The sequence below is a fragment of the Pituophis catenifer genome, unplaced genomic scaffold, assembly GCF_029215685.1.
Source record: "Pituophis catenifer annectens isolate HBS135680 unplaced genomic scaffold, rPitCat1.0.hap2 SCAF_1, whole genome shotgun sequence".
In the NCBI taxonomy this organism is placed as follows: Eukaryota; Metazoa; Chordata; class Lepidosauria; order Squamata; family Colubridae; genus Pituophis; species Pituophis catenifer.
Window position 1 is genome coordinate 321,754,836 of NW_027256881.1, and position 23,270 is coordinate 321,778,105.

A 23,270-nucleotide genomic window follows, 5' to 3' on the forward strand; every position below is an offset into this window, starting at 1 on the left:
TGCTGATGTCATATTTATACGCTCCACCTTTTATGAGGGCTGAAACTACCAAAGTGAGAATTAAATAGTTTGAGACCAGACTGGGCCGTTAACAAAATCTGATGCAGATGTCTTCCACTTCCACAGATGAGAAATGAGTGGAATAAGTCCTTTACTACCCTGTTTTCCCCAAAATAAGACATCCCTTGATAATAAGCCCAATTGGGCTTTTGAGCGCATGACAATAAGACTAAGTGTTTATTTCAGGGTTCAAAAAAAATATAAGACAGGGTCTTATTTTCGGGGAAACATGGTACATAATGGTGGGAGAAAAGATTAAAATACTGGGGCCAGTTACTTACTGTATGGGAAAAAAGGAAAACTGCTAGATTTTACAGCAGTTCATTTTCTTATTTTGGCTTTTTATACCTGCTATAAAAGCAGCTTTCCCATCCAAGCTCTGCCACTGACTCTTTTATTGCTAATTCCCGAGTGCTGGTCAAGTTGTTAAGAGATTTATTGTTATGCTGTCCGTGAAATCATGACACTAAGAACACCTACTCCTATTTTCAACTTCATGTGAGGAAAAAGAACAGTCAAAACTCCAGGATTAAAGCATGGCTCTACACCCACTCACAAATCCATTCACCACGAGTCAGGTCCCAAACTCTTGGTTCCAGAATCAGAGTCATATGGCAAGCCAGATGATGAAGCAACCAAGGTAGCACAATTTATCCTCACTAATAGTTCCTGTGCTGCCCAGCATCTAGCAGCAGTAGCAGCTGTGCTCAGATATTGAACAGCTGCCTGCCTGGTTAATATGATGGGGATCGAAGGAAATTTACTACCCATCTCGCTCAATGTGACTTAGGTATTTTTTAACCCCCAAGGACTTCCCAAATATGATTTTAGATAGGATTTTGAATTGAGTCCTTGACAGAACTGGCAAAAGGAAAACTACTCTCCAATTGTGGAACGGCCCAAGTTTAAAAGATACATACACAACACTTTTGTGAAACTCTTGGGGACTAATTGTAACAGCCTTGTCAATCCACTAACTGTGAGATCCATTGTCTAAGACTGAGTAAATGATCTGCGCTAACATGTTGCTGACTTTTAGTTGTTAGCTCAGGATGGGAGCTGCAATGAAAAAGGCTTACATGAGCAGTTTAAAGAGGAGACAGCAGATGAAATAGGGGATGAGCTCATTTATCAGGGCACCCAGACTCTGCATTAATAAATCTCTACTTGGGAATCTATGGAAGACACAAGGAACTGCAGCAGAGTACAAGTGATGGGAGAAGATATTGCTATTCTCTTTTGTATACCACTTATTCACCATGAGTTTCGAGTGCAGCTGGGAACCAACAGAACTCCATGCTCTTTCTGGGAAAAGCTGTCCCAATGCACTAAATGATCTCTGGCTGGACTAGTCATCTAGTAATTTCACACAGTGCCTGTAGTCTAAGAAACCCCCAGCCCCACTCATAGTTCCAAAGCACTAGGAATGTATTGTCTCTAGGAATGTGGGGAGGGGGAACATTTTGCAAGCAAAATACTCCAAATGCTCAAAATCTATCTGGATAGAAATTCGTCATGTAGAAAGTAAGTACAGTAAAACCCGTACATACAGCACTATATAATAACATTGAAGTTTTAGGCTCAGACTCACCCGCAATATAAATGAAACCTGTACATGGATCCTGGTGTTGGTTGTGAATACTGGTATTACATCGATAAGAAATAAAATACCCAAATGTCAATGACTTCCCTTTATACTGAAAAATGTGAATTGGAATATTGCTTCCTTAATTTACCTATATAGGTTTCTCATTTGAAAATAGAGTATGTGCTTGAATTCTTCTATTGAATATGTTTTTGGAATTATTCTTTAGAATAAGTCTTACTCATTAGGGTCTGAAAGACATATTAATTAGCCATTTCTAATCAGTTTCCAGACTAAAAGGTGCCAGGGGTAATTTTATCCTATCATCCTCACAGAAATATGACTTTGTTATTCAACCTGTCCATCTCCCTGTCAAAATCGAAATTATTGATTGGAGACTCCTAAACTTGGAGCTCAACAGTGAATCTGAGAATACGTGGATTTTCTCTTATTCAGCATCTGTAACCATCAATAGTCCCTGCAACTTGATTTCATTTCCCTTATACTGTATTCTGTACTGTCAATAATTTTAATAACTGACCAGTTCAGAATCCACACAATCACCGGGACTGTAAAACATCTGATTCCTAGGCACACACATCTCACTACTTGTGGAATTTCAAGTTCTCCCACTCATCACAGCACAGAAGAAACTACAGTATATTACATTTCAAATATGTCGATGTACTGAAAATGAAACTGGATTCTGCTAGGCATCAAGATCTGGGGATTGTTCCATAAACACAGCTGGAACTCAGATTCCTGCAAAATGCCATTAATCTATAAATTTCCCATATGTAATCCATCAGTATGGGTTACTGAGCTCTGCAATCACTAGGGGTCATTGTGGTTTTTCCCTCATCTTCAGTACTTAGAATAGCAGGCAATTTTACCAAGTTGGATTTCAGAGAACCTAATAATGTAACATACATGAAGGAGAATCAGATGTACATTTAGCATCTACAATTGGGACTGGCAACTCAGTTGTTAAGTGATATGGTCGCTAAGTGAAATTATAACTGTGCCTATGCTCTTATTTCAGCTTTCTTTTGCTTTAAAGTTAGGCAAAGGTTGTAAATGAGAGGATTGCTTGCAATGTTATTTTTTCATCACCATCGTAACTGCAATGATCATTAAGCAAGGTTAAATGAGACCATCTGTATTTAGCAGCTTCTGCCATCTTTCAGTTTGAATACAAGTCGTCCTCAATTTACAGCTGCTTGTTTAGTGACCATTTAAGTTACAAAGCACCCCCTCCCCAAGCTACTTATGATTTGGTTCTGAAGTTCCAACAGCTGCCCTTCCCCCACAGCTGTGTAACTGCATTTTGATGCCTGGCAACTAGCCTGTATTTATGGCTATTTGCAGCAACTCACAGTCACATGACCATAAATTATGACATTTTTTTTCCTGGAAACAAACATTTATTTTTGGTTTCTGGCAAAACTGGCCCCGTAGCAAATAATGGGTTCACAGCATTAGCTTAATGAGCATTGCATTTGGTTAACAATGCTTCAAATAAAGATAATAAAATCAGGTTGGTCGTTTGATGACCTGCTTTATGACTATGCCAACCATAATTCCAGCCTTAATTACACTAGTAAATCGAGGATTACCTGTATAAATTTATATTATTTGATTGTCCTCCCAATGAGCCATCCCATCAAACAGTTATTGACATTACCAATCACACAGGAAGCACCAAAAGTAGTTAGACCTACAAGCTTAGGCTATCAAGTTGTGCCAGCAAATCTGGGGACTGACACACTGGCCAACAGATTGAAAGAGTTTAATCTATATTCCAACACCAAAAAAATAATAACAGAAGGTGTAAATTATTGTATAGTATCCTTAATTTAATGTACTAGCAAAATAATGCTTATGATCATCCAATGCAGATTAGAGCCCTAAATGGAAAAGAGGATGACAGATGTTTCAGGTGGCTTTAGAAAAGGCCAAGGAATACAAAACATTATTGCTAATGCATACTAGATAACTGAGAAAGCCAAAGACCACCAAAAGGAAATCAATATGCATTTCATTTATCCTGAAAGGCCTTCGATCATGCCAATCACATCAACCTGTAGAAGGTGCTTAGACAAATTGGAATCCCAGAACATCTTATTGTCCTCATGAGAAAGAATTTTTTAATCAGGAAACTACAATACAGACAGAACATGGCGAAATAGACTGGCTGATGACACTATGGAAAAAAAAAAAGAAAAAACCTGCAAGATGTACTAATAAAAGTCAAGGAGCACAGTGAAAAAGGGCAGTAAAATTAAATGTAAAGATCAAACTAATGACAATAAGTACAACAATCAGCCTTAGAATTGGTAATGAGGATACTTAAAACCTTTGAATTATATTTCCCATCCATAACCAATGGTCCCACAGCAGGTATCTTAAATTTTCTTTTCCAGCTGTAGGATTCTTGTAAATTTCACTAATAAAATGCTGAGTCTAATGCATCATTGATCACGAAGATAGGATTCTGCAATATGTCCACAGATTTTTTGTTGTTGTTAGTTGCGAAATCGTGTCCGACCCATTGTGATCCCATGGACAACGTTCCTCCAGGCCTTCCTGTCCTCTACCATCCTCTGGAGTCCATTTAAGCTCATGCCTACTGCTTCAGTGAGTCCATCCAGCCACCTCATTCTCTGTTGTTCCTTTCTTCTTTTGCCCTCAATCCTTCCCAGCATTAGGCTCTTCTAAAGTGGATCCTTCCTTCTCATTGGTGGCCAAAATATTTGAGTTTTATCTTCAGGATCTGGCCTTCTAAAGAGCAGTCAGGGTTGATCTCCTCAGGACTGACCGGTTTGATCACCTTGCAGTCCAAGGGACTCAAAGGAGTCTTCTCCAGCACCATAGTTCAAAGGCTTCAATTCTTTGGCGCTCAGCCTTTCTTTCTGTCCAGATAAAAAGCACAAAAAAAATTTCCATTCATCTTGCACACTGAGATACATAGGTACTTGTTCACTATGCTGACAGAAGGGGGAGCTCTTTTTCTAAACTGATATTTAATCACACATTTGTGATTAATGCAGATCAAGAAAGGCTCTAGTGAACATAAATTAAATAAAAATAATTAAAATAAAACTGTGATGTGTTTCTAGGCTCAACAATTGCCTGAAATAAAGGAAATTATTTGAAAGATAGGCAGAGGAAGGTTCATTTTTACTGATAGAAATAGCACGGGGAATATGGGGAAATAAATTTAGCTTGTTATACTAGTTTGAGATCCAGACAAAATATGGGGAAATAAATTTAGCTTGTTATACTAGTTTGAGATCCAGACAAAAACTAAGTTAATATGTTACATACTTATTCTATTTTTATACTGTCTTCAAGGTAAAGCCTGCTTGATGTAGTTTAAGTAAAATTTATCTTGAGTTATGCTTCATTCCTGGTGACTACTCCTCGTCCTGGAGAAATTCATAATGTTTTCCTGGCAACAATAGAGAAATGGTTTACCATTTCCTTCTTGGAAGTTTTTTTTAAAAAATTTGGTTTAGTACATAAAATTGGATTTGTGGTGGGCTCCCATCAAAGTACAGATTAAATATTTAGCATTTTTTCAAGTATAGGCAAAACATTTAAACTAATAAAATTATAAGACATAAAACATGTAATTTACAAGACATAAAACATTTAATGTAAAATATTCATAGGATTGAAGCTCAGGATGGTATTGGTTGGAAACATGCAGAAGAGAAATTCATCCTGCAGTGGATAGACTGGCTAAAATGATGATTCATAGGATTTAAAATTAACTCGTTTCATTTGAAACAAAGATTTTTGAGCTTATTGACTAACTACAAACTTTTAACCACAATGCTTTATAAGGAAAAGGTACAATAAATCAGTCTTAGCCAATGCTGGTAATACTAAACATTGTCCAGTAAGGAAAGAATAAGTTAATTTTATTTTGTGGAACACAAAGGTTTAACAAATAATACAGAATGTGTGGGAAATGGATAGGTAGACATTTATCCTTTTTTGAAACACAGATTGAAGCTGAATCGTAAGAATTCAATAGATGAAGAATTTGCACTGTGCCTTTTTGGGGCTGACAACATAATAAATCCCAAATCCTGGTTAATGTGTAGGATGTGATGATATGCATGCATACTTGTTAACTCCGATTGTGGGCTTACTGTTTTGTGAACACACCCACTGGACATGGCTATTAGTTAACAGTAGCATTGTGTTCTCCCCATGCCCAGGCATGATATTCTTGCATGCCAGCTGCATAGGAGCAGTTACAAAACACCACTGTCCTTTTGTCTTGCTTGTGCACAGCCACTCTGAAAAGCAAAATGCTTGGTTACTTGGACCCCTAGTCTGCTGTATTTGGGCCTTCCTTATTTCTGATGGAGGAAGTGGGATTTCATCCACCCATTTAATTATAATCCGCCCAGTGTCAGAACTGTGAGATGGGGGCGGAAGGGCCGTATAAATTGAATAAATAAAAACTCCCACTTCCACGTGTTCATATATCCGAAAAATGTGCTCATTATGCGGCTACCCTATACAAAGACGGGATTCTCACCATGCGATGGGGACCCTGGAAAAAAAAAAAGGAACTTGGCCACATGGAGAAACCACCTCGGGCTGGTTTGACTGACAAGTCAGCGGAATAGAAAGATTGCATGAGAAATCCCAACGCGATAAATACACAAATGCCCGAATTTAACAGCAGCAAGCGCGGAGGCTGCAACGGCAGCTATAAGCAATCCAGTCCAAATCTTGGTTGCCCCCTTCGTCTCTATCGTGCGGAGAAGCCGAGCGATGGAAAGCGGGCACTTCGCATATTCTCAGAGGCACCCTTCTTCCTTCACGGTCTCCACCGATGGCCAAGATCTGGGCCGGAGATCGCGAGGAGGATATGCGTGTCGTTGAGGATGTACAGAGATCCCACTCCGCAAAGAGGGCTGTTCTAGTCAGTCGAAGGCTGCGGGAATAAGAGTGCCAACAGCCGCCGGTTTTGCTCCACGGAGGGAGGGAGGGAGGGAGGGAGGCCGAGAGTCGTTCGCCCCTTTAACAGGCGGCGGGGCGGGGAGAGGAAGCGATGGATGACTGTCTGGATGTATGAAGGGCCGGGTCGGGCCGACGCCGCGGACGTGTCGGTACCGCCTCTCCCCCTCCCTCCCCGGCTCCTCTCCGCCTCGAAAGGCCCGTCGTGTGAGGCGGAGCCGTCGCCGCCTGTTCTTTGCTGGCTTCGCTGCCGCCGACACCGTTCCTTCTCCTTCTCCTCCTCCTCCTACCAGCTTTTCTTCCCCTTTCCGCCGGCTGCCAGGCTCCTGCCCTCCTCAGGTACGTCGCTCCGGGCGGGCGGCCGCCATCTCCTCCTGTTCTGATTCCCTTTTCGGGACTTGTGAGGGCAGCCGCTTCGTAAGCAGCAGCAGCAGCAGCGGCGGCCCGCCCGAGCGAGGAGGCGGGAGCGCTTAACGGGGCTGCTTCCGTGGCACTGGGCCGCTGCTTGGGATTCCTGGGCCCGCTAGGCCTGGGAGGGGTACGCGGGGAGTGGCCGACGGGGCCATCCGGCTGCGGGTTTCAGGGTGGCCGCGTGGAGGAGTCTCCTCAGGTTCTCTGCAGGCCCTATTTGCGGGCGGGTGAGGGCAAAGGAAGGGGCGCCGAAACCCCCCACTCCCGACCTGTGTGTGGGGGGGTTTCTCTAGCGCTGCTTCTGCTCCCCAGAAAGAGAACGGCCTTTGTGGAGGAAGGAAGTGAATCGGGAGAGTAAGTAACTCTTTACAGCCTTCCAGTAGTATCCTAAATTTGTACGGGGTCTTTGGAGCACTCTTTTCCTCCTTTTTTTTTTTTTTCACAAATAGGGAGAAACGACAGCCCCCGTCTTTTCATTCTGTGGAAACCGTATGAAGGTGCGGTGAATAATGAGGACTTGCATTCCTTTCTCTCCTGAAAACTATTAGGAACCACCTTTCTCTCTTTCCCATTTTTTTTTTAATGTTTGTGCGTGATTTTAATCAAAGTTAATAATTGCCCTTGTATAGATATAGATTAAGGGTCCAAAGTAGAGTCTGCCTCTAAGACTGTTGGGATTTATCCTCTGTCAAAATGTGCCCCAAGGGATTGGGTGCAGGAGACTGAGCTGCAAGGGGAAAAGGAGGGGAGGCAATCTTTGGGAAGGGGTCCGAATTGCAGTTCGGGATGTATATATCTGGGGTTGAGTCAGCCTTGCTTCCAAGTTGACGTGTTTTAAGTGTGGCATGGGTGGGGAACAAGAAGACCTCTGTATTGTATATCCAACTGGAAAAAAATGCTAGTCCATTCAGCACAAAACCTAAGTGCATTCACTTCTCTACTTCTCCTCTTTCCAAGTCTGAGCTGCTTTTTTGGGAAATCCAAGAACTGCCATTCAGCATATGTATATAAGGATGTTTAACCCAACACTTAGTGTTAAGTTTAAAAAAAAACCCATTAAGGCATTCTTTTTGGTTGGTTATAGATAAGGAAACAAAAGGCTGCTTGAAGCAACATTGAACTCTTACATAGTATTAATAGAATAGGTTGCAATGAGCCCCTGGTTAGGCGCTCTCTGATTTCTTCTGTGAAAGGAAAATCAGAAGCATCTAAAACTGATCATGGTTTTCTGTGATGTCCAAGTACAAACTGGTTTGTGTTCTTTGTGAAGCAGGAATTTTAATTTTGTATGTGCAAGATTGGAACTTGTATGAAACTGGTTTACACAGTCAGATGGTTAATCCGTGTATAGTAGTTAATATTGACTACATTACATTAAATGAAAACTGATCTCCAAGGCTTCAGATAGGAAGATACGGTTTTTCATAGCCTTCCTTGGAAATGCCAGGAATGGAAACAAAGATACCTTTTGCTATTGAACTATGACCCCTTACTGAGATTTGTGTCAGCTTGATTTTAGAATCCTAAACTGATCCACAATTTTTGTGTTTGAACTGTACTAAGTCCTTTCTTTTAAAATTCATAGTTTGGAATGATTCTAGCAGTGCATTGGGCTGAGATTGATTTTTTTTAATGCTGTGGTTCATTGTTTCTTGAACTGTTACACAGAATGCCTGAACAGCTTGAGGGTTGTTCAGACAAAATCAGATAATGAAATAGATTGAATGTTATCATAGTTCTAAGACATTCTTTGACAAGTCTCCCTCTGATATGGATGAAATATGTTAAGTTTGTTCAACCCATTGGGATTTAATGTCAATATAGTAAACGCAAGGGAAAAGAATGGTATTTTAATATATTTTAATAATTCCTTTTTTAAAAAATGTGGTTGTGTATACACACATGCACACAGATATTGTTCAGTATTCTCTGGCCTTCTAAAGTATTTAGTGTCAGTAAAGGCACATTGTCTTACACACAGTCACTCAGGCACTCATCACTTCCCGCCTGGACTACTGCAATGCTCTCTACATGGGGCTCCCCTTGAGGAGCACTCGGAGGCTCCAACTGGTGCAGAATGCAGCCGTGCTGGGGATTATGGGAGCGAGGGGGCGCTCCCATGTGACGCCTCTCCTGCGTGAGCTGCATTGGCTTCCGTGGTCTTCCGGGTGCGCTTCAAGGTGTTGGTTACCACCTTTAAAGCGCTCCATGGCATAGGACCTGGGTATTTGCGGGACCGCCTTCTGCCACCGATAGCCTCCCACCGGCCAGTACGCTCCCACAGAGAGGGACTCCTCAGGGTGCCATCAGCCAGGCAGTGTCGGCTGGTGACCCCCAGGGGGAGGGCCTTCTCTGTGGCAGCACCTGCCCTCTGGAATGATTTGCCCCCGGAGATACGCATGATAGCAGATACACATGATATCCAGGCTTTTCGCCGTGCCCTAAAAACTTTTCTTTTCCACCAAGCAGGGCTGGCATAAATCCCCCCCCCCCTTTTGAGATATTAGATTTTTAATTGTCTATGGGTTTTAGTTGGGATGTTTTAAATTTTGGGCCAAAGTTGTGTAATTCTTTTAAAAAAAAATTAAATTTTGTATTGGAATGTTTTTTATTTTTGGCTGTGCACCACCCTGAGTCCAGCAGGAGAAGGGTGGTATACAAATTTAATAAAAATAAAAATAAATAAAATTGTCATTGGACTTTGGAGATGACTGTGAAATAGAGAAAAATAATGGCTTAAACAGAATAATTTTGTCATTTTAATGCAATTCTCCCCCTTTTCATTATTTTGGTTGATTGACAACATTTAGCACTGCAGTATACAAAGGAAAACTGTCTTTTCATTGCACCAACACCATTTGTCCTTTTTAAAAGTATTGCATATGTTCTTTAAAGGCAGATGGGAAGCAAAGGACTATATCCATTATATTTTCTGAGTATAACTGTTTCTATTACAGTGCATCTCTTTAAGCTGCCTATGATGAGACTCATATAGTATTTGTCATGTTTTAATCATCATAATTCAGCATAATAAAATTGGTTCTCTGTGATCTTTAATGATTGTTTGCTGAGAATGTTCTAAGGATTTGTTTGCTTGCATATCCCTAAAAGAAACCGCCTCAAGTGTTACTGAATTAAGAAAAGAGTTTTATGTTAATAGAATAGCAAATGAAGCAGTCCCAAATATATATTTTTTGTTTGTACAATAGACTTCAATGGAACCACAAATTAAGTATCTGCTTAGGTTTGCAGCTGAATGCCAGATTGTGTAGCCCTATTACCTAAATAAGCAAAGTTTACAATAATGTTCTTTGTCTCCTTTCCCCTACCCCACCCCACATCTATTCAGAAAATGAAGTTTAGACAGGATCTCTGGAATGCCTGTGTAAAAAATGTAAGATTTTCAAGTCACAAAGGCAATTAACCTGAGTTTGGAACTGAGATTGTGTTAATGTAAACTGATTGCTGCCTAACACTGTGATGGATGGTGTATAAATTTAATAAATAAACTCTCAGTGTTTAAATTATTTTGTTGGTATTTGTTACTGTTATGAAATATAGCACCAGTGCACATTGATTCATGGCTCCTTTGCGTCAGATGTATGGAATGGCAAATTAAATTAATGTAGGAGTTAGCCATTCCATGCATTTGATGGTGAGCAAAAGTTTACAAAAGTAATATGGTTCTCCTTCCTTTGGGGTTGTCCTGTAATATGGATTTTAGGAGTATTCTGTAATGCCCTTCTCCATTCCAAAATATAAGGCCTTTTTGGGGAGTGGGAATGAAGAAAGCCCAAAGGAGTTTTTATTAGTTGTATTTCATATTCACATTTTTCAAACTGATGTTTCCATATACATTAGTTAAAACTTCTGTTCTGAAATAGTATGGTCTACAGCAGGAATCATAGTCCAACCTTTTTTTTAGAGAAGACTTATTTGGGAAAGGCTGAATTATTTCTATCTACCTGTTGTATCATGAGAATATTTTTCATTAAGCTTTCTATAATATAAGATGTTATAAATATATACTGTAATAAATAACACCTCTGTATCTATTAGTGGTATGGCAAGACTTGAGGTACAGAAATGCTTAGTGGTCTCCTTGCAATGACAAAGTTGTCCCTGAATAATGTGCAATGCAATCCCTTGTGTTCAGAAAAATTTGCAGTGTTATACGTATTGTCTATATGGTTTCTGAATAAAATTCTGTAGTGTTTATTCCTAAATATGCTGATGGATTGTGCTCTAAACTTTGCAAAGATTAATGGCAGGAAATTCCATATGACGTATGCATGAGTTTTCTGGCTTCTGAGTGGTATTTTGGATCTGCTGAAAAGTTTAGCCTGATAATAGGCTGAAAACTTAGGAGGATTTTGATTTTCTACAGCAGGATCTTGTGAGTTGGGCGGCATAGAAATGCGACAAAATAAATAAATAAAATAAATAAATAAATAAATTTATTTGTAAAACTTATTGGCCGCCAATCTTACCTCAGAGTAATTTTTTAATTAAAATATATTTACTTGAATTATAAAAATATTAAAGAACTGTTTAAAGTTACTAGGCAAACAACTGTGACATTTCAGCCTTTTAATCTAAGTAGTTAGACTTTAAAAAGCTCTGAAAGTATATTAGGTAGACTTTAAAAAGCTCTGAAAGTATTCTTGACAGAGCTTTTATATGTAAGATGTGTCCAGACCGGTGGATTCTTAGATGTGGACATGAAAATGTCTGATTCTTCATAGGAACAAGCTGTAAGTTTCACTTATAGCAATTTCAGCTTGGTGTAATCATCTTTTTATCAAATCAAGTGCTGAGTAGCATTTATTTGAAGATTGCCTACAAAATAACCATTGAAGCATGGTACTGATTCTTTGTAATAGGATAGTGTCTGTCTTGATTGCAATATTTGATTAGCCAAATTGTTAAATGAGATCATTGATTAGTATGAGTTGGTAAGAACAGTCAGCAAGTCTTTGATTCTTATGAGGATTGTGTGGTCTGATTCAACCCCTCTCCCATTTTTGTCATTCCACCCTTCCTCACAGATATGGAAGAACCCCTGGCCAGCCTGTTGTTCCCGAACTGCATTTCCCAGTAGCCGTCAATATTAGCACGATGCTGGGATTGCTAGGAGTAGTAGTTCAACTCTTTTGGGACAGTTACTGTTATGTACACACATGCACAAACACACAAATTCTCTTATTTCTATTGCATATATTGTGTGTAGAAACGCAGAAACAGGTAGTTCTTGACTTAGACCATAGTTGAGTTCAAAATTTCTGTTGCTAAGTGAGACAGTTGTTAAGTGGGTTTTGCCCTATTTTATTTTGCCCCTTTCTTGCAGCAGTAGTTAAGTGAGTCACTGCAGTTGTTAAGTTAGTACTGGTAACATGCTTGTTAAGTGAATCTGGCTTCCCCATTGACTTTGCTTGTCAGAAGGTGCAAAAGGAAATCACATGACCCCAGGACACTGCAACTGTCATAAATATGAGTCAGTTGCCAAATGTCTGAATTTTGATCACGTGACCATCGAGATGCTGCCACTGTTGTAGTATGAAAAACAGTCAGTCATAAATCACTTTTTCAATACTCTTTTTAATTTTGGTCACTAAACAAGCTGTTTTAAGTCAGCTGAGGACTACCTGTTTTTAAGCATCCCATAACTGAAATAGATATAGGGGGAGTATTTGTTAATTATATTTGTTTCATTTAGGCCATGGTTCTGATTGTTCTTTTGTTTGCCTAAATTGAATGAGCTTTTCGTAGTCCATTTATTGAAAGCATCAGAAAAAACTTCTTAGTAAAAGTAATTTAGTCAAAGTTTTGTTGGAAGGAGTCCTTTTAATTTTCTCTTCCCACTTATTTAGTATAATTTTGTCTTTATTCTGGACATTTCCTAGCAGAGTGCTAATGCTAAATAAAAACAAAAACCAGTGGCATTTATTCTAAAGCTTAGTTTTGCAGCTACCTTTGCTGAACTTCTACAGTCATGTACAATTTTCATAATTAAAATATTTTTTCTACACTAAAATGAAGATTAGTATATAAAATATAAAACTGGTGGAAATCATATTTCTGTTCTTTTGATAAATTCTAGATTTTTATTTTGTCTTTCAAAACACGTAATAATATACATACTGTAAAATATGTAGTATTGTCTGCCGGTAACTCAGCTCTGTGTGAAGCCCATAACATTCGGGATTTTAAAGCACATTTACTCTTCCTTTCTGAGAATAATATTGAGAGTTGTATTGTGTCTCATGCTATATTTAAAAAAAACCTAGACTTGTTCAAGCTTGTGCAGGGTGGTATGATGATGCAACTAGCTATGAAACATTTTTCTCTTTCCTGTCCCCATAGTCATTCTGTGCTCCACCTATTTCTGCTTTGCAGAATAGAGGGCAAAGTGCATTTAGCTGCAGTTTGAACTAGATTATGAGCTTTGTCATTGTGAGAACTAATGAACTTTGGTCATTGCAGGAAGTTTTCTTCATTGTCTCCCACTGCGAAATGTAGAATGCAATTTTGGGAGGAGCTGGAAGGCAAAGAATTCTGTCATTGGAACAGTGGAGATATAAAAGGATTACTGAGGCATTTTTTCCTCTGTAAATCTGAAAAAGCTGCCGCCTTTTAATAAAATTGTGATTTCAGTTCTGAATTCTGATAAGATTAGCAAGTCAAAAAAGGAGAATTGACTGAAATCTTAACTATTAGTGCTGTTTAACGTTGTTCATTTTCTTTGCTTTCATTCTCTTATTCTAAAACCAGAAAATTAAGTTCCAAAAAAAGGTCAAAATTGTGCAATATTTATGCAGGGACATGAGTGAAATTATAGTTAAATTTCTAAATACCAAAACAACATTTTAGGAATTTTCAATCACTAAAGATATTTCCATCCTTATATAATTTAATTTATCCTGTGCACACAGTCAAGACAACAGTTAAAAATTAACTCTCAGTGATGACAAGATTGAGAGTTAATTTTTAACTGATAATTTCCTTGCATATATGACCTTTAATTAACATTTTCAAGTTTGCTTATTGGTTTAATTGTTAGTTCTAGATGTCAAAATATGCACTGAAAGGCTATGAATATACAGTACATGAAGCTTTTTTGAAGCAGACCGCTGTGGTTTATTCAGCAAGTTATTACGTAATCTCAAGGATGATATTTGAATCCAGGCAAAATCAGATACTTGCATGTAAATTAATGGAATTCCAGTAAGAGTCATTGCAGAAAGTGAGTATGAAATAAGTAAGCCAGGTCTGGGATTTAATAGAAAAAAATCAGTGAAAAAGTGGGATTCAAAACAGCGGTGAGATCCACTTACTTTCGCTACCGGTTCGGGAACAGGAGCGTGCGGGCGCTCTGCGCAGAGGGTAACAAACGGGACATAATGATGTCCTGGAGGGTGGGCGGAGCCACCTGCTGCCGGTGGTACCAGTCTGCGTGAGCCGGATAAAACTGGCCAGATTTCACCGCTGATTCAAAAAACAGAGAATCTGTGAAGTAAGGATGGAATTGAAGGGCTTGGCATTATGTAGTGGGAAGGAAGTGATTTGTAAGCTCCTTGTCTCCATCCATTTTTGTAAATACACCCATGTGACGTACAAATCTAAACACTTACAATAATCCATAAGGAAAAACCATTTGGAAACATTCACTAAGAATATATGTTGTGCATACGTTTATGTAAAGGCAATCATTTTTGAGGGTTCTTTTTCCTTGTATCAAAGATAGAAAACCCCTTAGAAGGAACTGACACCCATTTAGTTACTTCTTTTTTTTTTCTAACTTCAAAAATATATGTTGATATTTTATTTCTTGATGTGGCTTAACATATATTTCCTCTTGGAAATGTTGTTTTGATTTATTTCCCTTTGTTTCATATAATTCGAAACTTGGTTTATTATTATTAAGAACATTAAATTTCTTGGATTTCAGAACAATTTTAATGTATTTACTGTTTATTTCTAATAATAATTTTCCCAAACTGAACATTAAGTATTTATGGAGCTATAGATGACTGATTCTGGAATGGTTATTTTTATTTATTTATTTATTTTTATTTATTTAATTTTATTATGTTATTATTTTTATTTTATTTATTATTTTATTATTTCTTGTTTTTTATATGTTGAAATGCATCCAGAAGTTGTGCACCAATATTGGAGGTTTTAAAGAAGAGACTGGACATCTCTTCTTTAAGAGATTTCATTTGTCTGAAATACCATAGTAGTCTCCTGCTTGAGTAGGGGGTTGATTAGAAGACCTCCAAGATCCCTTCCAATTCTGTTATTCTGTTATTCTGACTAGATGTCAATAGTAAATTGAGGTCATCTTTAAGACCAATTTTTTCTTCCTGAAATGTTTTTCTTCATAAATTTTAAATTTATTTTATTTATTGAATATATATTTTGCTTTCTCAGAAAAGAAAAATATTCAAAATAGTAAGCAGAAGGAATATTTAAAAAGAGCAGACAAAATGTTCCAAAATCGAACACCCGTGAAGCTCAGAAGGTCAAAAGTATTTACATCCTGAAAGCATACTTGAATAAATAATGTTTTTGCCTATCCCTTTGAAAGGATAATAAAGAGCTCTGGAGTTCTTGGTGCTCTCTGAGCTTGGTTGTTTGCTTAATAAAGAGAGAACTAGTTTGAGCTAGGTTGAGGGAGCATTCCCCCTTGAAACAGATTCAGTTATCATAAATGAAAACTTTAATGAACAAAAACAAAATTCTTCTAAAAGTTCTTTTGATTTGTTAAATAGTATTGCAGATAATATCTGCTGATCAGTAGTGACTAAAGATCATAATTAATTTAGAAGTGATAACATGGCAGAAGTTTTTGACAGATGGCAAGGCACAACTACCGTGTTTCCCTGAAAATAAGACCTGGTCTTATTTTCTTTTGACCCCCGAAAAAACAACAAGGGCTTCTTTTCAGGGGATCTAATTACTGACTCACTTCACAGCGGTGGCACTGACAGCCCTGCCCAGAAGGAGCCTGGTGCTGCCCACTTTCGCAGCCACTTGCTGCCGCTCACACGTGCCGCCCTCCGCCTCCGTTTTGCTATCAGAGCCTTCCGGAAAGCTCTCTGCAGCTGAGAAATCGATCTGGAGCTCTTTTATCAGCTGCAGAGGACTTTCTGGAAGGCTCTGACAGCGAAATGGAGGCCGGGGGTGACGCGCGCGTCAATCCGGACCTCATTTCTTGGTTGCAGAGGGCTTTCCAGAAGGCCTCTGATGGCGAAATGGAGGCCAAGGCGATGCGTGCGAGTCACAGCAAGCAGCTGTAAGAAGTGGCCACAGAAGAAGATGAGGCAGGTGTCGGGGTGTGCGAGGTAAGTAGAGGCAGCTCCACCACCCCCAATCCCGTCCTAGCTTAATTTTTACCTGTGCACCTCGCTTCTCCTACTGCACCCTGGGGTGGGCAGGATCTTAATTAGGGCTTAATTTGGGGGTAGGGCTTGTATTGGGAGCATGTGTAAAAATCAAGCTGGGATTTAATTTCAGGGTAGGTCATATTTTTGAGGAAACCCAGTACCTGTCTATTCACTCTGGTTTTGCTTCTCTTTTTCATGCACAAGCACACTGTGGGCTAACTAAGACAAAGTGGGAGTGAATTTTGAGCATGTTCTCACTTTCCTGATTGGATATTAAAAAATATGATACTCCTATACGGAAGTCATGCATCTCTGCACTAAGATACTGAATCTTTTTTATATGCCAAATTTTATTAAATATCAAAGATAGAAAGTTAAAATGCAAAATTACAACAAAAAGGGGAAAGTAGGAATAACAGGGAAAATTTAAAAAGTGACATAAAACAATAACAAAAAAGGTCCTTCCAATTATCTTCAATATGGATACAATTATAAGATATAACATTCTCTTATTTTACTTTAACAAAAACATACAAAATGAAAATATAAAATATATATATCAATAAAATATAACACTGTATAATATGACCTCTTAATCTGAATAAAACTGATAAACCATAATCATAACAGCTTCACAACTACATATATTCAATGTATAAAACTATAAAATGACATAAACAAAATGTATATCTTATACAGTATATAATACTGCTATAATCAAACACATCTAATCCTCAAATCTCAAAGTAAAAATTCATTTTTATCTTTATTGAACAGAAAATCCAAAAAGGGGTTTCCATGCAGGGGAAAAAGCAGTTAAAATGTTATCTTTAATCAAAGTAGTCAGTTTTGCCATCTTCATCAGTTCCATTAACTTCATGATCCATTCGTGAGAATTTGCATATCCTTCTGCCTTTATAAAAGCCTTGCAGCAGTTGTCATATATAAGAACACAGTCCAATATTTACTTTCATTCTGTTTATCCATCAACCATAAAAGGAACAATTCTGGTTTCAAATGTACATCAACTTTAAGAATCATCTGGATCAGCAAACCTATCTAATCCCAATATTTCTTAGCACTTTTACAGGTCCACCATAAATGGTAAAAGGTACCCTCACATTGGTTACATTTGCAACATTTGTTTGACATTCCAGTATACACCTTTGTCAATTTTTCAGGTGTTAAATATCAGTGATACATCATTTTATTAAATAAATCTTTTCAGATAATTCAGTGTAAATGTCAGTTCATTTGTCCACATTTTCCTACTGGAAAATAGGATTAAGCATTAAGATACTGAATCTTGCCTGGCAATTGAAGAAATCTGTTAACTAGTTATAACACTTAGCATTCTCATATACTTATTTTGTGCTTTTTAAAAACTGTTTTAAATTTAAACTGTTCAAACTCCTCCCCCCCCCCATTGCTTTCCACATTCTCCTCCCCTTCACTTTAAAACTTTACATAGATGCTGTGGCTTATTTTGTAAAGGAAGGAATTGTCTGTCTTGAATTAAGAGAAAATAAGTTTTAAACAAAACAAGTGGGCATAGATTCCTCTGTCCTCTCTACTATGAATGCAACAGGCTCTTTTTCCAGTTTTATGTCTTTCAGATATGCTGGGTTGCAGTGAACTTGCTCTCCATGAGGATAAGACTGAGTAAATATTTCATGATTGCCATTGGCCAGGTTATTATACTCTTGACATGAAAATTGCAAAAATGCAGCAATTCTCTGTTTTCTCTTCCCTGCCCCATTCCAAGTCCTTGAAACTTTGCCAAGCTACATTTTTTTACCTACATGTTTGAGAAAAGAAGAATGCTGTGCTTTCCAGTTTTCATGTTGATTATGTCTCCAAATTGACAAAAAAGAGACATCAACTCTGCTGTTTTCAGAACCTTGTAATGCCTTGATTGTTGATCCTGGATATGGGACATAGTAAATTGGTTGCTTTTTTGGGGGGGAGGGGGTTTATATCACCTTCATATAATACTCCCAACATAAATTATTTTCAGATTTTGCTGGCATTTTGTATTTACCTACAATGATTATTTATAATAATTTATTTATAATATATTATTTATATTATAATACTCCTTATAGTATTTAGACATAACTTTGTGGAGGAGAGCTTTCTTCCTTCACTTGTTTGGAAATGTGGTTAGGAAAGAATGATAAAAGAAGAATGTGTTTTTCTTTTTAATTCTTGAGAGAAGTAAGTTGAGTCCTGGTTTCTATGGGGACATGTCTTTATAATTTTTTTGACAATAATGCAGAAAATATTTGCCATTACCACCTTTTGGGTTTTTAAGATTTCCATGATAATTTATCACTCTTGACATTTCCAGGTGGTTTCTGTCCAAGAAATCAGAAAGAGTTGGGTAGCACTTTTTCCAGCTTAGAGCTTTTAGGAAAAGGCATAAGCTTTTGTGAACTGCAGCTCACTTCACCAGATGCATTTTTTGCCACCATGGACTAATGTAGCTTTTCTCCTATTATGCCTAGCCAGATACCAGCTCAGCTTGACTTTTTGTATCTTCCAAGCCAACTGCTGCTATCTGCTGAAATTTCTTTTTCAAATTGGAATGTGATTGAGAACCTCTGAAGTTTTGCTTGTCTTTTTTGTAGGGATAAATTGTGCGTGTTCCTAATGAACAGTTGAGGGAAATCTTCAAAATCTACATTCCACATGTGCTAACCTCATCTCTCTATCATTACACAGTCTGATGGCTTGTGAACCAAACATAATCATGTGAAAAAATTAGTACACCCCATTGAAATTTTTTGATTTTTTCTATATATTTCAGATGTAGATATGTGACATTCAACAGTATTGATCTATGGGGATATAATATAACAAATATCATGCACCATTTATCTTAATTTAAATAAGCATATATGCAGTTTCACATGTATGAAAAGTAAGTACACCTCAACATTTATCACTACCTCAAATACCTAAAATTAGAATTGGTTTCCCCAGGTCAGGTACAACTGATTAGAACATCATTAAATAGGATCTGAGAGGAACCCGTCTTATTGAAACCTAAAACATTAGTTTAATTTGCTCTTTGTTGTTGAAGTGTGTATGCTATCATCTTGCCAAGCTCAAAAAACATTTTGAAGCCTTCAGAAATAGGGCTATATATGCCTGCAAAGCTAGGAAGGGATTTTAAAAGATAGCCAAACAATTAGCCATCGATCATTCCACCATAGAGGATCTTCCACAAGTAGAGAAGATTTCAGACAACTGCCAACTTGGTCAGACCACCCCAACAAGTTCAACCTGAGAGCAGAATGTAAGATGCTGAAAGAAGTTTTCAAGAACTCTAGAATTTCATCACATAGCCTACAGTAACTCTCACCATGATTGATGTCAAAGTGCATGCATCTACTATTCAAAAGAAGCTGCACCAATTAAATCTATATGGAAGATGGCCAGGAGAAAATCTTTGCTGCCCAGAAAGAACACCAGGAGAAGACTGGTGTTTGCTCATAACACTTAAACAATGAGCAGGAGTTCTGGAATAATGTGCTCTGGACAAATGAATTAAGGATAGAGTTATTTCACCATAGTACCAGAAAGATAGCATTTCACCAAAAAAAATCCTGATACCAACTGTAAAGTAGAGTGGTGGAAATGTTATAGTTTGGGACTGCTTTGTTGCAACAGAACTTGGGCAGCTCACCACTATGAATTCCTCATTGTACCAGAGGATGCTTGAGGATAATGTGAGTCCATCTGTTAATTAAAGTTCAATGTGACAGTGAGCCAAGTATTCCAACCAACCCATCAAGGAATGCCTGGAGAAGAAAAGAAATGGAGGCTCTGGAATTATCATGTCACAACCATATCTAAATCCCATTGAGGTGCTGTCGGGTGACTTGCAATTGGCTGTGAAGGCAAGAAACTTCTCAAACTTTGCATAGGTGAAAACATTCTGGATGGACAAGTAGGAAAATTCCTTCCAGACAATGTCAGAATGGTAGAGAGTTATAAGAAATATAAATCCTTTCATTCCCCAGCATTCAGTCTGAACTGAGGATGCTTCTTGAATGAGAAGCAAAACACCTTCAAGAAAAATAAAATCCAGTTGCCTTTTGAAAAAGCACCTTTGGGACACCTGCTTGAGATTGTTTCTGGCAAAAGGAACAATACTAAGTATTAATACCAAAGATACTTAATTTTTCCACAGAAGGAAATGAAATATATTCTTTTTGGGTAAATAAAGATTAGCAAAATTGATTTTTATAGTTCTTCAGCTACATCATATTTATCTTTATATACTATATGAATGGAGAAATAATAGTAGTAGTAGTAGTAGTAGTAACTGGAAGAGTAAACTGGAAAAAATCACGAAATATCACGACCTGGCCATTGAGACTACGCAATTATGGATGAAACATGTAACAGTGATACCCATTGTCATCGGGGCACTTGGTACCATGTCCAAGAATTTTATAAGATACATCAACAAATTGCAACTTCCTGTAATAACACCAGCGGAACTGCAAAAAACTGTGCTACTTGGAACATTGTACATCTTAAGAAGATGGTTGATACCTAGGACGCTGGCAGCAACCCGTATCAACCATTAGCACCAGTCAATGGTATTTGTGATGCATTTTTGAATGTTTAGTTGACTGAGTTTCATGTTTAATGAATAAAGTATATAATAATAGTAAAATAATTTAAATTGCCTGACTCCCAATGACTCTGGCTAAGTCACCACAATTAAACAAAAAATGCTATAAAATCATAAAAGGTAAAGATAAAAGTTGGCAAATGTGATCGAGTGAATGGTCTTGGTTTCCCATGAGGAAGACCTGGATGAAGAGCCAGGTCTTGTAGCTTTTATTAATATTGATATGTCTTACAATTATTAAAAAGGGGGGAAAACTTTGCATAAGATCTTCTTTTTCACGTGGCTATACCTCCTTGTGAGAGCATTTCATAGCCACATAGGAAAAAAGCCTTCTCTTTGCCAGATAATCAACTTTGAAGAATAAGTGCAGTTTCAAAAGATCCTCTCCTGCTGATCTAAGTAACTGGACAGGCTCATGGTAGGAGAAAAGTTCTTCAAATAATGATGCCCTAAGCTATTTAGGGCTTTAAAATTCATCCCCAGCAGTTCAAATTGTTCCCAATAGGTCACTAACACCCCATGGAGGTCTTTCAGAATCAACATCGTATAATTTGTTCTGATTAATAGTCTACCCACTATATTTTATACCAATTAAAATATATAGAAGCATTTTTAAGAGTAGTCAGGCACTAGACAAGGTATAGAATAGAACAACAGAGTTGGAAGGGACCTTCCAGTCCAACCCCCAAGGTGGGATACCTGTTGCCAAATCCAGCCAACTCAAGAGTAGTCATTTTTGGCACAAATACATTCCCTAATATAGCCATTACCTACAAATCCAGTAATAGCTGGGATTCAAGGAATGCTCTTTTTGGGAGAATGTACTCATGTTTAAAACTTGTGTCTAATGCTGACATTGTTGACATACTAGCAAACTCTTGGTTTAAATGCATTAATATAGTATTATATTAATTTTAAAATACCTAAAATATTTTTCCTATAAAAATGTTTTGAATTTGATTAAAACCAAATACTTCTGGAGGGTATACTCCCAATTTTTTTTAAAAGCAAAAAAACTTTGCTCAGATCTTTCTTTTTCAAAGGACTATAGGTTTGACTTGATGCGTCTCTGTTATAGTTGGAATGTAAAGCATTTACCCAGAGGATATTTAGAGGGCTGAGTTTGTACTCAACAAAAGGCTTAATTGGATCAGTTTAATCAAGAGAAGAGTTGCATGATTTAAAAGACTTTGGACTTTGCCTATGTTTAAAAATAGATCAAACTGGCTTTATTATAACTTTATTAACAAAAATAATAAAAGCTGGCTAAGAACATAGAAAATAGAATATGAAAATAGAAATGAAGCAGTGCTTCTTTAAATAATATAAATATGCATTGCTTTCAGTTTATCAGATTTATAATGATACCTCACAAGTAATAATTTAGTCACTTGGTTTTTGTATTTATATTCCTCCAGAAACTCAAAGTGGTATATCTAGCAATCCTTTCCAATTTCATCCTCCTGTGTGCTATGTTAGCTGTCCTCAATTAACCATTTCTGCATAGTTTTTTTAAGGTCATCTCAATGGTTCTTTACATTTAGGGGAATTTTGAATCTGTGTCTTCTTCTAATCCAGGGTATGGATGAGCAATGTATGACTTTCAGATGATGCTGAACTTCATGATTACTCATGTTTGACTGTATTAATAAAGTCTGATGTGTTGCCTGTCTCACTCTTTAGACTTTACTGACTGTCAAAGATATATTCAAACTTGTGGGGTTCTGTGGTTCATTATGCAGGAAATATTGTACAAAGAGGATTCATACTCTCCTTAATTTCTTTCAGATTTGTTATAAACTATTCTAAACCAAGGTTCTCAGTATTGCAGACATTTCAATCATACTACATATTAAAATACATATTAACTATGTATTAACTTTTCAAATGCTCTTGAGAGCTCGCTACCTCTCTGCTTAACTCCCTGATTCCACTTGCTCAATGCAATATTCAGTTTATAGCTGTACCATTCTCCAACTGTGATCTGGCATGCTTACATAGCACTTACACAGTATTTAGTCTTCTGTTCAAAAGATTGGAGAAATGGGAAGACTTGACTATTATTTGACTGAAAGTTGCATCCCATCCAGTAATTTAAAAATTATATAACAGCCTAATTGTTAGATGGCACAAATAACTGTTGTTGATTAGCTTTCTCTATCTGAGATTTATATAAATTGTAATCCAGCACATCTAG

At 37.6% G+C, this 23,270-nt stretch overlaps 1 protein-coding gene across 9 annotated transcripts in view; it reads left to right on the plus strand.

Annotated features, from left to right (window-relative positions):
* The first annotated feature begins 6,794 nt into the window (after window positions 1-6,794).
* The window catches only part of KTN1 (kinectin 1), an 87,249-nt gene continuing 70,773 nt past the window's right edge, over window positions 6,795-23,270 (plus strand). For all 9 annotated transcript variants that reach the window (XM_070942609.1, XM_070942635.1, XM_070942644.1 and 6 more), the window contains exon 1: window positions 6,795-6,964. The gene's annotated coding sequence lies outside the window, so the exon portion shown is untranslated. The remainder of the gene's footprint in view (window positions 6,965-23,270) is intronic.